Raw genomic sequence first — 16,410 nt, 5'->3', positions numbered from 1 at the left:
AGATCTGAGAGACAGAGTGCCTGATGAACTATGGACGGAGGTTCGTGACATTGTACAGGAAACAGGGATTAAGACCATCCCCATGGAAAAGAAATGCAAAAAAGCAAAATGGCTGTCTGAGGAAGCCTTAAAAATAGCTGTGAAAAGAAGAGAAGCGAAAAGCAAAGGAGAAAAGGAAAGATGTGAGTATCTGAATGCAGAGTTCCAAAGAATAGCAAGGAGAGATAAGAAAGCCTTCCTCAGCAATCAATGCAAAGAAATAGAGGAAAACAACAGAAAGGGAAAGACTAGAGATCTCTTCAAGAAAATGAGAGATACCAAGGGAATATTTCATGCAAAGATGGGCTCGATAAAGAACAGAAATGGTATGGACCTAACAGAAGCAGAAGATATTAAGAAGAGGTGGCAAAAATACACAGAAGAACTGTACAAAATAGATCTTCATGACCCAGATAATCATGATGGTGTGATTACTCACCTAGAGCCAGACAACCTGGAATGCAAAGTCAAGTGGGCCTTAGAAAGCATCACTACTAACAAAGCTAGTGGAGGTGATGGAATTCCAGTTGAGCTATTCCAAATCCTGAGATAAAGCTGTGAAAGTGCTGCACTCAATATGCCAGCAAATTTTGACAATTCAGCAGTGGCCACAGGACTGGAAAAGGTCAGTTTTCATTGCAATCCCAAAGAAAGGCAGTGCCAATGAATGCTCGAACTACCGCACAATTGCACTCATCTCACACACTAGTAAAGTAATGCTCAGTATTCTCCAAGCCAGGCTTCAGCAGTACCTGAACCATGAACTTCCAGATGTTCAAGAGGTTTTAGAAAAGGCAGAGGAACCAGAGATCAAATTGCCAACATCTGCTGGATCATTGAAAATGCAAGAGAGTTCCAGAAAAAACATCTATTTCTGCTTTATTGACTATGCCAAAGCCTTTGACTGTGTGGATCACAATAAACTGTGGAAAATTCTGAAAGAGATGGGAATACCAGACCATCTGACCTGTCTCTTGAGAAACCTATATGCAGGTCAGGAAGCAACAGTTAGAACTGGACATGGAACAACAGACTGGTTCCAAATGGGAAAAGGAGTACGTCAAGGCTGTATATTGTCACCCTGTTTATTTAACTTCAATGCAGAGTACATCATGAGAAATGCTAGGCTGGAAGAAGCACAGGCTGGAATCAAGATTGCCGGGAGAAATATCAATAACCTCAGATATGCAGATGACACCACCCTTATGGCAGAAAGTGAAGAGGAACTCAAAAGCCTCTTGATGAGAGTGAAAGTGGAGAGTGAAAAAGTTGGCTTAAAGCTCAACATTCAGAAAACAAAGATCATGGGATCTGGTCCCATCACTTCATGGCAAATACATGGGAAAACAGTGGAAACAGTGTCAGACTTTATTTTGGGGGGCTCCAAAATCACTGCAGATGGTGATTGCAGCCATGAAATTAAAAGACGCTTACTCCTTGGAAGGAAAGTTATGACCAACCTAGATAGCATATTCAAAAGCAGAGACATTACTTTGCCAACAAAGTTCTGTCTAGTCAAGGCTATGGTTTTTCCAGTAGTCAGGTATGGATGTGAGAGTTCAACGGTGAAGAAAGCTGAACATGGAAGATAGATGCTTCCATGATGCTTTTGAACTGTGGTGTTGGAGAAGACTCTTGAGAGTCTCTTGACTGCAAGAAGATCCAACAGTCCATCCTAAAGGAGATCAGTCCTGGGTGTTCATTGGAAGGAATGATGCTAAAGCTGAAACTCCAGTACTTGGCCACCTCATGCGAAGAGTTGACTCATTGGAAAAGACCCTGATGCTGGGAGGGATTGGAGGCAGAAGGAGAAGGGGACGACAGAGGATAAGATGGCTGGATGGCATCACCGACTTGATGGACATGGGTTTGGGTAGACTCTGGAAATTGGTGATGGACAGGGAGGCTTGCGTGCTGAGATTCATGGGGTCACAAAGAGTCAGATACGACTGAGTGACTGAACTGAAATGAACTGGCCCTGGGAAAGAAGATGATGGAAAACTTAAGGTCTGGACTGTGGTGAACAAAGTCAGTGAGGCTGAAGCCCAGTGTTCTGGGGATGATGACCATGGAACTGGTTATGCCTGATATCTGTACAGTTCTTTACAGTTTTCCCAGTTTCCATATGTGCCATCACTTCACAACCCTGTATGTCAGGAAGGATAGGCATGTCTAGACTGTTCAGTTCAGTTCAGTTCAGTTCAGTCACTCAGTCGTTGTCTGACTCTTGGCGACCCCATGAATCGCAGCACGCCAGGCCTCCCTGTCCATCACCAACTCCCAGAGTTCACCCAGACTCATGGCCATTGAGTCAGTGATGCCATCCAGCCATCTCATCCTCTGTCGTCCCCTTCTCCTTCTGCCTCCAATCCCTCCCAGCATCAGGGTCTTTTCCAATGAGTCAACTCTTCGCATGAGGTGGCCAAGTACTGGAGTTTCAGCTTTAGCATCATTCCTTCCAATGAACACCCAGGACTGATCTCCTTTAGAATGGACTGGTTGAATCTCCTTGCAGTCCAAGAGACTCTCAAGAGTCTTCTCCAACACCACACTTCAAAAGCATCAATTCCTTGGTGCTCAGCTTTCTTCACAGTCCAACTCTCACATCCATACATGACCACAGGAAAAACCATAGCCTTGACTAGACAGAACTTTGTTGGCAAAGTAAAGTCTCTGCTTTTGAATATGCTATCTAGGTTGGTCATAACTTTCCTTCCAAGGAGGAAGTGTCTTTTAATTTCATGGCTGCAGTCACCATCTGTAGTGATTTTGGAGCCCCGAAAAATAAAGTCTGACACTGTTTCCCCATCTATTTCCCATGAAGTGATGGGACCAGATGCCATGATCTTTGTTTTCTGAATGTTGAGCTTTAAGCCAACTTTTTCACTCTCCTCTTTCACTTTCATCAAGAGGCTTTTGAGTTCCTCTTCACTTTCTGCCATAAGGGTGGTGTCTTCTGCATATCTGAGGTTATTGATATTTCTCCTGGCAATCTTGATTCCAGCTTGTGCTTCTTCCAGCCCAGTGTTTCCCATGATGTACTCTACATTGAAGTTAAATAAACAGGGTGACAATATACAGCCTTGATGTACTCCTTTTGCCATTTGGAACCAGTCTGTTCCATGTCCAGTTCTAACTGTTGCTTCCTGACCTGCATACAGATTTCTCAAGTGGCAGGTCAGGTGGTCTGGTATTCCCATCTCTTTCAGAATTTTCCACAGTTTATTGGGATCCACACAGTCAAAGGCTTTGGCATAGTCAATAAAGTAGAAATAGATGTTTTTCTGGAACTCTTTTGCTTTTTCGATGACCCAGCGGATTTTGGCAATTTGATCTCTGGTTCCTCAGCCTTTTCTAAAACCTCTTGAACATCTGGAAGTTCATGGTTCAGGTACTGCTGAAGCCTGGCTTGGAGAATTTTGAGCATTACTTTACTAGCGTGTGAGATGAGTGCAATTGTGCGTAGTTCAAGTATTCTTTGGCATTGCCTTTCTTTGGGATTGCAATGAAAACTGACCTTTTCCAGTCCTGTGGCCACTGCTGAATTGTCAAAATTTGCTGGCATGTTGAATGCAGCACTTTCACGGCATCATCTTTCAGGATTTAAAATAGCTCAACTGGAATTCCATCACCTCCACTAGCTTTGTTCGTAGTGATGCTTTCTAAGGCCCACTTGAGGATCAAAATATGCCACCTCAAAATATCCCACTTTGGCAGAAGGATTATTTTGAGCTGAAGACAATTGAGAGACAGCAGACACCAAAAAATCTCTCTGCCCTCACTTTCTGGGCTTCCCCGGTGGCTCAGAGGTGAAGAAAACACCTGCAATGCTGTAGCCACAGGAGACATAGGTTCGATCTGTGGGTCAGGAAGATCCCCTGTAGGTGGAAATATAGCAACCCTCTCCAGTATTCTTGCCTGGAAAATTGCATGGACAGAGGAGCCTGGCTCTTTTCAAAGAGTCTTTGCGACTCTTTACAGAGTCGCAAAGAGTAAAACACAACTGAGGCAACTTAGCAAGCATGCAAGCCCTCACCCTCTATTTGCCTAAAAGCTGAACATAAATTCCTATTTGCAAAGGTGTGTCCCTCTCCTATGCTAGGATGTGAGGACCCAGGAGGACAACTTCTTATACTCTTAATTGCAGGAGACAATTTTATACTTTTAACAGCCTAGAGATGGCACCATGAGGACTCTCCATTACACATCTTACTAAAATAATCCTTATTTTCCATCAGTTTCTCATGTATTTGCCTATTCAGGCTTTCCTTTGTCTTATTACTGCTCTACAAATTTATTGTTTTTCATTAAGCTGCTATATAAGCCCCTTTGAGGCACTCATCATTGAGTTTCTCCCACATGCATTCATGCTGCAGTCATTCATAAACTGTGCTAATTTTTTTCTTGTTTATCTGTCTTTTCCTCAGTTTCTGGGCCCAGCTGCAGAGCCTAGGAGGACAGAGGACAAAGCTTTTTCCTCCCCTTAGTTGCTGTTGTTTTTCAGTCGCTAAGTCGTGTCCGACTCTGTGGTCCCGTGAACTGTAGCTCGCCAGGTTCTTCTGTCCATGAGATTTCCCAGGCAAGAACACTGGAGTGGGTTGCCCTTTCCCTCTCCAGGGGATCTTCCTGGCCCAGGGATCAAACCCACATTTCCTGCATTGGCAGGCAGATTCTTTGTCACTCAGCCACCAGGGAAGCCCTTTTCTTCCCCTACAATAGCTATTATACAGTTGAAGACACTAACCAACAATAACTGGCTGTTCCCCAGATCACTGAGGCTTCAACCTAATCTTCTGACTCCCAAGAGCCCCCTACCTCATTCCAGACTTCCTCTTTGCATAAGGCCCCTAGACTGGGGAAGAGTTATTTCACCGTGTCTTAGGCAACCATGACTTCCAAAACAGTTTGGACAGACTGCTCTTAGTTTTTCCTTGTCTTTAAGTTTTTAATTAATTCATTCAAATTTGACTTTACAGAGTACCTGCCCTGTGCAGGGTACTGCCCTCCTGAGCAAATGCAGGCCTCTGCAATTCAGTAGGTGAGGGGCGTGGTCGGGAACTGGCTGCCCTGGGAGCATCAGGTTACCCTGCCAATAACCTTCTGGAGGGAGTGATTCAGCAGCCCAGACCTAAAAGATAAGTCAGAGGGACTCAGGCAAAGGAAGAGAGGGTTCTGGGTAGAGGAATCCCTGTCTGCAAACACAAGGATGCAAAGAGCTTGGTGAGTTTGGGGAAGTGAAGAGGTTCAGTAGCTGGGAGGGTGGAGTGGAAGCAGGAGGAAGGGGAACTGGGAGATGCCAGGCTGTTGAGTGGCAGGCGACAGAGGTCAGGGGACCATGTAACAATGCTGAGAAGTTAGTCTTCATCCTAAGAGCAATGGAAGCCTTCAGAAGGATTTAGCTGGGGCCTCAGATGGTTACGATTGCATCCGACTGATGTGAGAAGAATGGGTTGGAAAAGGCAGGAGATAAAAATTAAACCTGGGGGATTTTGTTTTTCTGTATTTTTTCAACCTATCTTCACTGCTAGATTGAGAACTCCTGGAAAGCAGAAAAATGAGTCAGAAATACAGTCCTGGAGTTGCCAGCGCTCCCACAGAAGCACATTTCTGAAAGAAACAAGCCTTTATTAGTATTGCCAAGCAGAGCCTATGTAGACCCAGGCCTGCCCTCAAAGAGCCCACAATCTAGTGTGGCATATAGGCATGTAAACTCTACCTTGGTGTCTGCACCAAGTCCTACAGGAGCACCATGGGGGCATGGCTGGCTTTGCAGAGACCATGAAGGCTTCTCAGAGGAAGTGACATCTGAGCTGGGTCTTGAAGGATGGAAAGGAGTTTGCTGGGTGGCTAAGTTTTGATCAAAGAATAAAGATCTTAACTTTCTTAAAGGATGATAAAATGAGGCATTAAAGTCACTCCTTGGGAGACATTTGTCAGGATGGCCCCACACCTTTATCCTTGCTTTATAGATGATGCCTGAATCCCCCACCTCACCTCATCCTCAGATACCAACCCAACAACAGTGGGACTTCAAGACTATTTTATCCTCTGACATTTTCTTCACATAAAAATGTGAAGGAAACTTGGTATAAAATTGCCATTAAGAGCAGATGGGCCTGGCTTCAAATCAGGGTGCTGCCATATTGACTTATTAAACAAGTCCCCTTGACCTCTCTAGATCCTCATTTCTCATCTGTATAATGGCAGTAATATCAGTTCCTGCATCACAACATTATTGGGTGGACTTCTGTACCAGGTGTGATGCTGTGATGTCTCAGCTCCAAAACTCTCTGTATTCTGATTTTGATGATGGGGTTGGTCACTGCAAATTGCATTTTTGCCAGACAGGCTGACTTCTACTTGCATTCTGCCAATGGGCTGCACAGCTGGAGGGGGATGATGAGATTTACTCCTTACTGTTGGCTTCCTGTGGGTTTCCTGTCTGAAGGAAGAGATCAGAAAGGCTTCTCAGTGGAGGTGATATCTGAACTGGATAAGGATGGAGAGGAGTTTATTGGATGGTTATGACCATCACCACAGCCATGCTTTTTCACCCCTCCCCATAGCAGTAGCTGAAGCCAGTTTGCAATTTTTTTTTAACACAGAATTGGCTGCCTTACATCCAATCAGAAACGTCAGCACCAACCCAGCAATACTCCCTCCTCAGGGGTCTGAGTTTCAACTCGCAGCATCCTTCTACTGAGCCTCTAAATTTTAATAATTCTGACCTTTTTCCCCTCTGGTCCATCATCCCTAGGGTGATTGCTGCTTTCTGCAGTTGCTATCTTTGTTACACTTTGTAACTCTAAATTTACCTGTTCAGTTATCTAGTTAACAATGTTATTCCTAGCTAACAGTCCTTTATCTTGAATTCACTCTGTTCAAGTAACTAATGTGGTTTTTGTCTCCTGCTAATAATTAATTAAAAGATATGTTACCTTTTGAGTTCATCCCCAACAAGGGTTCTCCTGCCCTGTGTTGCTTGCCGCTATAGAATTAGAGTTCAGTTCAGAAGCAAAGGAAATGTAAGATAGATACTAGAGGGAAGCAGTTGTTTAGCACAAGGAACTCAGCTTGGTCCTCTGTGAAGACCTCGAGGGGTGGAGGGGAGGGAGGCTCAGGAGGGAGGGGATATATGTACATTTATATCTGATCCATGTTGTACAGAAGAAACCAACAAAACATTTTAAAACATTTGCCCTCCAATTAAAAATAAAATAAAAATTAAAATGAAGAAAAGGTAAATTTTATTCTTTGATCAAAAATTGGAGAGGTGTGAACCTATACCTTAAAGTACATGCTCCCCGCAACAGGCTGTCAATGGGACTGCTTTATAAGGTTCTTGCCAGTGGGGAGGACAGAGTTCTCATGGATCAGGCGTAGCTGTGCTGCTTGCAGCTCCTGATTGAAGTGCTGGGTGCAGCATCTCTGAAGTGTGGTGTTGTGGGCAGCACTTCTGCACACAGCCTGCCAAGCTGAAGTGTTGAGCGCAGTCATTTTGTGCAAGGAACTGAAGTGCCTGGTATAAGGCCTCTCTGTGCATGCAGTACCCTGTAAGCAGGTGAAACTAGACTAAGCACAAAGGAAAAGGGAAAAAAATTAGACTTTATTGCCCAGATTCTACTTACATTTCCTGGGAATTGTTTAATGATATATATGTATGTATATATATACACACAAAGCCCATGTGTGTGTGTTTATATGCATATCTAATGTTTGGTACATACTAAATAAATGCTCAATAAATGCTTCTTCTTATGATTCCTTATGGGTTCCTAACATTCACGTATTCATTCATTTTTTTCAGCGTATGTTGTTTCTTACTATGTGTCAGGCCCCATGTGAAGTACTGGAGTACAGAGCTGAGTAAGCTACAGTCCAGCCCTCAGGGAGCACACAATCAGAGTGAAGGGGACCACCAAGGACAGGAGCCCATCCCGGAAATGGTTCTTGGCACCTCCTCCAGGACTCTCCCATTGCTGATCTCACTGCCCAGTTACTCTGTCTCCCAGACCACCCAGAATCCTCATGCCCAACTATATGAGCACTATTCATCTGGCCCATTTTCAAATGCCTGTTTTTTGACAGACCTCCAGAATTAATACTTATGGTAAGGTTGATGTGATACTAGCTTATGTTATTATTATTTATTTGCACATCTTACCAAAGTTAGCTGGTAAATTACTTGAGATTGATTTCTCCAAATGGCTTGTTTCTATATCAGTGTACAGGCCTAGTACAGTGCCTGAGGGGCTTCCTAGGTGGCTCAGTGGTAAAGACTCTGCCTGCCAATGCAGGAGAAGCAGGAGACATGGATTTGATCCCTGGGTGGGGAAGATCTCCTGGAGCCGGAAATGGCAATCCACTCCAGTTTTCTTGCCTGGGAAATCCCATGGACAGAAGAGCCTGGCCAGCTACAGTCCACGGGGTCACAGAAGAGTCAGACATGACTTAGCAAATAAATACCAACAGTGCCTGGGACATGATAGGATATCCAAAAAGAAACAATAAATGAATTAATTCATCTAGTCAACAAATATCCCTTGAGCTCTTACTATGAAGCAGGCATTGGACTAGATACTGGGAAGACAAGGACAAAGAAATGAACAGTGTCCCAGCTCCTAGTGAATGGTTGTCTGATTCAGTGATTGAAACCAGACAACCTCTGAGGACCCAGACCTTCATGGGGCTGGAAGTGGTCCCATCAGCCTGGTACCACATGGACTTTCCAGCATCTCTGCTTCTTTCCTGCTGAGCCCTCAGTGGGCAATGGCAGCCAGCTGTGGTTTACCTTACATCCCGAATGATGGTGGCCAAAGGCTATATTTAAGTAGAAAACATTTGCATTTTTAATGTTGACTGGAATTGGAAAGGCTGTGATAACCTTTCCAAATTGATATTGGTTTTTACATGATTGAAATAGGCCTCAGGCATTTCTTAAATGGAAAATTTAAGGTATTTCCAATATCAGTGAGAGGGTAAAATCTTCTCAGAACATTGCCCTGTTTGTATCCTCAGAAAACATCACCTCTGTCCCCTGAGCACACTCAGCACCTTTGCCTTGTCAGCATTTCAGGATCCTCTTAACCTTCACTTGGTCCCCTTCACCTTTTTGGAGGTTGGACAGGGTGAGAATCACTAGACCTATATCCTTAGGGAGGAAATGGATTCTCAGACATGCAAATGGCTTACCTCTCTAATCTTACCCTCTAAAGATGAAGAGGACCAAGTGAAGATTAAGAGGATCCCTTTCCTCATCTGCAACATAAGAATAAAAACGTTGCTTCACAGGTTTGCAAATGTGGTCATCTGTAAAGAAGCTTACCATCCCATGCCTGATACTTGACTAATGCTCACTGGACATTAGTTCTTTTTTTTATTGGTGTTTAATTGCTTTACAATGTTGCATTAGTTTCTGTTGTACAACAATGTGAATCAGCTATATGTATACATATATCTCCTTCCTCTTGAGTCTCCCTGCTACCCTCCCACCATCCCACCCTTGTAGGTCATCACAGAGCACTGAGCTGAGTTCCTTTTATTATACAGCAGCTTCCCACGAACCGTATATTTTACACATGATAGTGTATATTGGACATTAATTCTTATCCATCCCCTAGCAGTTACTTGTCTAAGGTAACCCATCAAAATAAGGTGAGAACCCTAAGATCCTGGCTCCCACATCTCTTTCCAAGAGACCCATTTGACACAAATAGGTTAAAGCACACATTTTTGGCTTAAAAGCAGAAGGACTCATTTCCATCTTCACTCTATTCTGACTACTCTCATTAACAATATATGCCATAACAGCCTGTCTGAAAACTTCTTGGCATCCATATTTCCTGTCTCTGTTTTCATTGTAGTGAAAGTTGCTGCATAGTCCAATACGGTAGCCTAAAGCCACTTGTGGCTATTTAAATTTAAATTATTTAAATAAAATTTAACATTCAATTCCTCAGCCATAGTAGCCATATTTCAAGGGCTCAATGACTCCATGTGGCTAGTGGGTACAAGCACAGAGAAGGTCATTTCCATGATCACGCAAAGCACAATTGGAAAGTTCTAAGTGAGAGAGCGAGAGGAAAGAGAGAAAAGAGAGGGAAAAGAAGGAGAAGAAGTGAGGAGAGAAGAGGCAAATTGGTTTTTCCAGAGCATTCCTCATTAGTGCACATCCCTGCACGTGTTCATCCAGGCATGGAAATCAATGTCTGTATGTTTGCACATTTTAATGGAAGAGGGAAATTTTTTTCCTGAGACAGTCAGTGCCTGAGAACCTTTTTGTTTGTAAATTTAGTTTGGCTCAATAAATGTTATCATTTAAAACTCGGATGCGATCCTTTCATTCCCTGCTCTGAATAAGTCTGTGGCCCTTCAGGGCCTGCCAAGAAAGCCCCATATCTGCAGCATGTCTCCAAGGTCATCATGATTTACTCTCACTACATCCTGTACCCACTCACTGTAGACACACACAGGTGTTTGCCCTGTCTTGCCTGACAACCACCTTCTCCGATGCACCTTACACTCTATACTCCTTGCCTCAGCTCTTACTGAGCCCACTGCCTGCAACACCCCAAAAAGCGTCATCTCCACCTATAGACAATGGTCAAAACACAGTTCAAATGCTCCCTCCTCCTTATGCTCTCCCTACTTCTGCTGGTCTGATGTGCTTCTATGTCCAGCATTTTATTCATGCTCTTCAGCGCATTTGCCCATGCCCTTGTAACCATGTCTCTTCACCAAGTTGATTCTCAAACTTTGTATGGAGGAAAAACTGGTATTTCTTTGTTTAGTTTTTATAAATATCCAATCTATTGCAGATGGATATTTTTGTAAAGTAAAATGAAATTTTAAAAAGAGACATATAAAATATGAATCTTAATTACTGTATTGTTAGGTTCAAATTGCTATGCAAATGTTTCTAAACTCTTACTCATTTCTGTATTTCTCTCATCTTTGGCCAGTAACAGTTTTCAGGCCACACTTGGAACTGCAGTGCCCTCCAGCCCCAGCTTGAAGTCTCTGCATGTGGTCTTCTCTTGATATGCTTTATGGAATTCATTGGAAACTTTCTGTCAGTGTTCCTCCAGTTGTCTAGGGATGCACAGAGGAGCATTTCTATGAAGATGACGCTAGAATGAAGAGGCCCCTCTGTGTGATGATGCTTGCAGGCTGATTTGGGTGAGGATATCAGTTCTATTGTCTAAGTAGCTTCATGATCCTGAACTTCTTACCTGAATGTGGCCTTGACCTGAAGCTAGAGCAAGGTTCTTTATTGTGATGTGGCCCATGCCAATAGTTCGGGGAAGCCTATGGATCTCTTCTCAGAATGTTTTAATGTTTGATGTTTTAAGTGCAGAAAATAAAACCTCACAGAATTTCAAAGAAAATCAATTGTCCTCAAATATAATTGTTAAAATGTATGCTGTACAGTGTTTCTTTGTTAACACATTAAAATAATATCTGTTTGTATTTGTTTGTTTAGTAACATGGAGCCTCTACATGCAGGCTCAATCCTAAACAATCAATGGATCACTGAAGAAATTGAAGAAGAAATCAGAAAATACCCAGAGACAAATAAAAATAAAAACACAGCAACCCAAAATCTATGGGAGGCAGCAAAGTTGTTCTAAGAAGGAAGTGTATAGTAATACAAGGCTTTCTCTGGAATCCAAAAAAATCTCAAACAACCTAATCTTATACCTAAAGGAGGTAAAAGAAGAACAAGCAAAACCCAAAGTTAGTAGAAGGAAAGAAATCATAAAGGTCAGAGCAGAAATAAATGAAATAGAGACTTAAAATGCAATAGAGGGCTTCCCTGGTGGCTTGACTCGTTAGAAAAGACCCTGATGCTGGGAAAGATTGAAGGCAGGAGAAGGGGATGACAGAGGACAAGATGCTTGGATGGCATCACTGACTCAATGAACATGAATTTCAGCAAGCTCTGGGAGATGGTGAAGGACAGGGAAGCCCGGCACGCTACAGTCCATGAGGTTGCAACAAGTCGGACATGACTGAGAGACTGAACGACAACTGGTGTCTCAGTGGTAAAGAATCTGCCTGTCAATACAGGAGATACCACATGCTGTGGGGCAGTTAAGCCGGTGCCCCACAACCATTGAGACTGTGCTCCAGAGCCCAGAAGCCACAACAACAGCCCATGTACCACAGCTACTGAAGCCTGCATGCCCTGGAGCCCATGCTCTGCAACAAAAGAAGGCACTGTAATGAGAAGCACTCACAGGGCAGCTAGAGGGTAGCCCCCGCTCTCCACAACTAGAGAAAGCCTACATGTAGCAATGAAGACTCAGCACAGCCAAAAGATAAATAAATAACATTATTTTTTAAAAAAACAATAGAAAAGATCAATGAGACTAATGGTTGGTTCTTTGACAAGATGAACAAAATTGATAAACCTTTAACCAGACTCACCAAAAAAAAAGAAAGACTAAATCAATAAAATCATAAATGAAAAAGAAGTTACAACCAGCACTAAAGAAATACTGATACAACCTAGGAAAAATGGACACACTTATCAGAATGACTATGTCAAATATACCACAAGGAATGAATGTGGGTAAGGATGTGGAGAATAAAGAACACTTATACACTGTTGGTGGAATTATAAATTGGTACAGCCGCTAAGGAAAACAATATAAAGGTTTCTCAAAAAACTAAAAATAGAACTACCATATGACCCAACAGTGTCACTGCTGGGTATTTATCAGCGACAATAGAAGCATTAATTCAAAAGATACATGCACCCCAATGTTTCTAACATCACCATTTATACTTTTCAAGAGCGTGGAAGAATTGATGCTTTTGAACTGTGGTGTTAGAGAAGACTCTTGAGAGTCCCTTGGACTGCAAGGAGATCCAACCAGTCCATTCTGAAGGAGATCAGTCCTGGGTGTTCTTTGGAAGGAATGATTCTGAAGTTGAAACTCCAGTACTTAGGCCACCTCATGCGAAGAGTTGACTCATTGGAAAAGACTCTGATGCTGGGAGGGATTGGGGGCAGGAGGAGAAGGGGACGACAGAGGATGAGATGGCTGGATGGCATCACTGACTCGATGGATGTGAGTCTCAGTGAACTCTGGGAGTTGGTGATGGACAGAGAGGCCTGACGCGCTGCGATTCATGGGGTTGCAAAGAGTCAGACACGACTGACAGACTGAACTGAACTGAACTGAACTGAAGATATGAAATCAACATAAGTGTTCATCAACAGATGAGTGAATAAAGGTGTCACACACACACGCACATACACACAATGAAATACTATTTATCCATAAAAAATAATGAAGATTTGCCCTTTGCAATAATGTAGATGGACTCCGAGGGTATTGTGCTAAGTGAAATAAGATAGACAGAGAAAGACAGACACTGTACAATATCACTTATATGTGGAATTTAAACAATAAACTTTTGTGAATATAACAAAAAAGAAACAGACTTATAGATATAGAGAACAAACTAGTAGATACCAGAGAGGAGAGGGGAGGGGCAAGATAGAATTAGGGGATTAAGAGGTACAAACTACTATGTATAAAATAAATGTGCTACAAGGATATATAGTACAACATAAATATTTTATGGTAATATAAGTGGAATATAGCCTTTAAAAGTTATAAATTACTACCTAGTGAGCCTGAAATTTATATAATATTATATACCAACTATATCTCAGTTAAAAGAAATAATAATAATGATGTCTACTGATGGGCAAAACACCTACTCTAATTCGATGTATCAATGAGTGTAAAACTACATTTCAGGTTATCTACAACAGCTGTACTGTGATTTGAAAATACCCATGATTTCTATTGTGACCATCACAGACATTGCTATTTCTACTGTGATTTGTTCCTATATTCATGATTGAAGGAACTGGTCAGTTTCATTTTGAGAGTAATGAAAATAAAGATGGTATCATCTAAGATCCAGACAAAATGTTTCCTAATTCATTCATTCATTCAATAAATATTCATTGAGAAATTACTCTGTGCTATGCCTTATTCTAATTGTAGACAAAGTTTCTGCCCTCACTGAGTTTTCATTGTTGCCTTGAGTCAGGTAACAAGCAAATAATAGAGTTGAATCTCATTATTTTTAGTAGTTATGTTGTAGAAAGTCACCATGAACACTGAATTAGTGAATATGAAATCATTGCTCCTAGTATTAATAAAAATACAGGTTGGGTTCCTAGGAGCCTCTGGTAACAAAATTTTCATCAGTAGATCAATGATCAACCTTGTTTTATGTGTGTTTCTGTTTTAAGACAACTTGCATGCCTGCTCAGTCATGTCTGACTCTTTGTGACTCCACGAACCATAGCCAGCAGGCTCCTCTATCCATGGAATTCTCCAGGCAAGACTACTGGAGTGGGTTGCCATTCCCTTCTCCAAGGTAACTCTCTGACCCAGGGATTGAACCCAGGTCTCCTGCATTGTACTCAGATTCTTTACAGTCTGAGCTGCCAGGGAACCCCTTAAAGACAGCTTATGTCCAATATATTGTTGATTCATTAACATTACTCTCATAGCCAACCATACTATAACCTTTAACTGTAACTATCAGTGTGAACTGTGACTTCCTTGGTGGCTCAGACGGTAAAGCGTCTGCCTACAATGCAGCAGACCTGGGTTCGATCCCTGGGTCAGGAAGATACCCTGGAGAAGGAAATGGCAACCCACTCCAGTACTCTTGCTTGGAAAATCCCGTGGACGGAGGAGCCTGCTAGGCTACAAGTCCATGGGGTTGCAAAGAGTCCAACACGACTTCACTTTCACTTTTTATCAGTGTGAATAGATCCTATCTAACATAGGTATTTTCTCCGTAAGGCATGTAACAGCCTTCTTTACTTAGGACACTAGATAGCACTTTGTTTGTGGGCCATTTTAAACAGTAGAATCACCAACAAAAAGCATAAAAATACAGAAAAAGTGACACTAAATATATTGTGAATCAAGATACCTGTTTATAGTCTGAGATAAAATGAGAAGGCAGAGACAGACGGAGTGAGGAAAGGGGATTGATTTGACAGCAATTTTTGATATGCAATTGACAAGACTTGGCGTAAGTTTTCTCTCATCTTCCCATTCAGATTATTCTCTTGGAGGGTTGGAGGGGGGCTCTAGGGTGCAGAGCTTAAGAGACTGAAGTTTCAAGTTTGGATGACTAAATAGATACTGATGCCATTCATTGAGAGAGGTGATACGAAAAGTAGAATAAGTTAAAGGCAAAAAGGATGTTTTGGAGGTTCCCAGGGGACAACTAGGAAGATGCACAATTTCAACTGCAATTATGTCTGAAGCTCAGGAAAGTGGGTTTGATCAGGGTGTGGGTGGTAGAGGAAGCCATGTGAACGGAAATCAACCAGCAGGCTGGTTGAGAAAGTGAGTGAGGGTGGCCCACACCAGGCAATTGGAAACTAGCAACTGATAAACTGGATGTGAAAAAATGTCCATATAAGTGACAGAAATAGTAATGTCAGGAAGAAGAGATGAGTAACAGCTGGATTGCTAAAAAAAAAAATTCTTCCTGGAGAAGGTGACTTGAACAGACAGCAGGATGTGCAGGATTAGGGGACCAGAAGGAGGGCGTAGCTGGTGGGAGAGAACAGTGGGTACAGCTACAGGGCAGGAAGGATGCTAGTCTCAGAAGTACATTCCCGGCAGTGGTGCAGTCAGAGAAAGAAACAAAAAATCACTGTAAAACCACTTTGAGGAAGCTGGTCACCATGTTTGCCCCTGGAGAGGGGAACTGGAAGTCTAGAAAGAAGGGTGCAAGAGATATTTCTTTATACACATTTGCATCTTTGGGATATTTTTATCTTGTACACAAATTTTTATTTTAATTAATTATGTTAGTGGTCTAAATAAACCATCTGGGGAACTTCCCTAGTGGTCCAGTAGTTTAGAATCTGCCTCCAATGCAAGGAACTCAGATTTTACCCCTGATTGGCTTCCCTGATAGCTCAGTTGGTAAAGAATCTGCCTGTAATGCAGGAGACCGCAGTTCGATTCCTGGGTTGGGAAGATCCCCTGGAGAAGGGAAAGGCTGCCCACTCCAGTATTCTGGCCTGGAGAATTCCATGGACTAGTCCATGGGGTTGCAAACAGTCGGACATGACTGAGCAACCTTCACTTTCACTTTTGGGGAACTATTGAAGGCAGGAGGAGAAGGGGACAACAGAGGATGAGATGGTTGGATGGCATCATCGACTGGATGGACATGAGTTTGAGCAAGTTCCAGGAGTTGATGGATAGAGAAGCCTGGTGTGCTACAGTCCACTGGCGTCACAAAGAGTTGGACGCAACTGAGCGACTAAACTGAACTGAACAGGGGAATTAAGATCCCACACATCGTGGG

The 16,410-nt window shown here is 42.6% G+C and overlaps 1 long non-coding RNA gene across 1 annotated transcript; it reads left to right on the top strand.

Annotated features, from left to right (window-relative positions):
• The first annotated feature begins 5,166 nt into the window (after window positions 1-5,166).
• On the top strand, window positions 5,167-11,409 carry LOC129656208 (uncharacterized). The gene is made up of 3 exons (XR_008716267.1): window positions 5,167-5,259; window positions 7,847-8,149; window positions 11,001-11,409. It is a non-coding gene; the product is annotated as an uncharacterized LOC129656208 (long non-coding RNA).
• The last annotated feature ends 5,001 nt before the right edge of the window (window positions 11,410-16,410 follow it).

This window comes from Bubalus kerabau, chromosome 6 (genome assembly GCF_029407905.1).
Source record: "Bubalus kerabau isolate K-KA32 ecotype Philippines breed swamp buffalo chromosome 6, PCC_UOA_SB_1v2, whole genome shotgun sequence".
NCBI lineage: Eukaryota > Metazoa > Chordata > Mammalia > Artiodactyla > Bovidae > Bubalus > Bubalus kerabau.
Note: the sequence above shows the minus strand (reverse complement) of the source record. Positions and strands in the feature narration are given on the sequence as shown.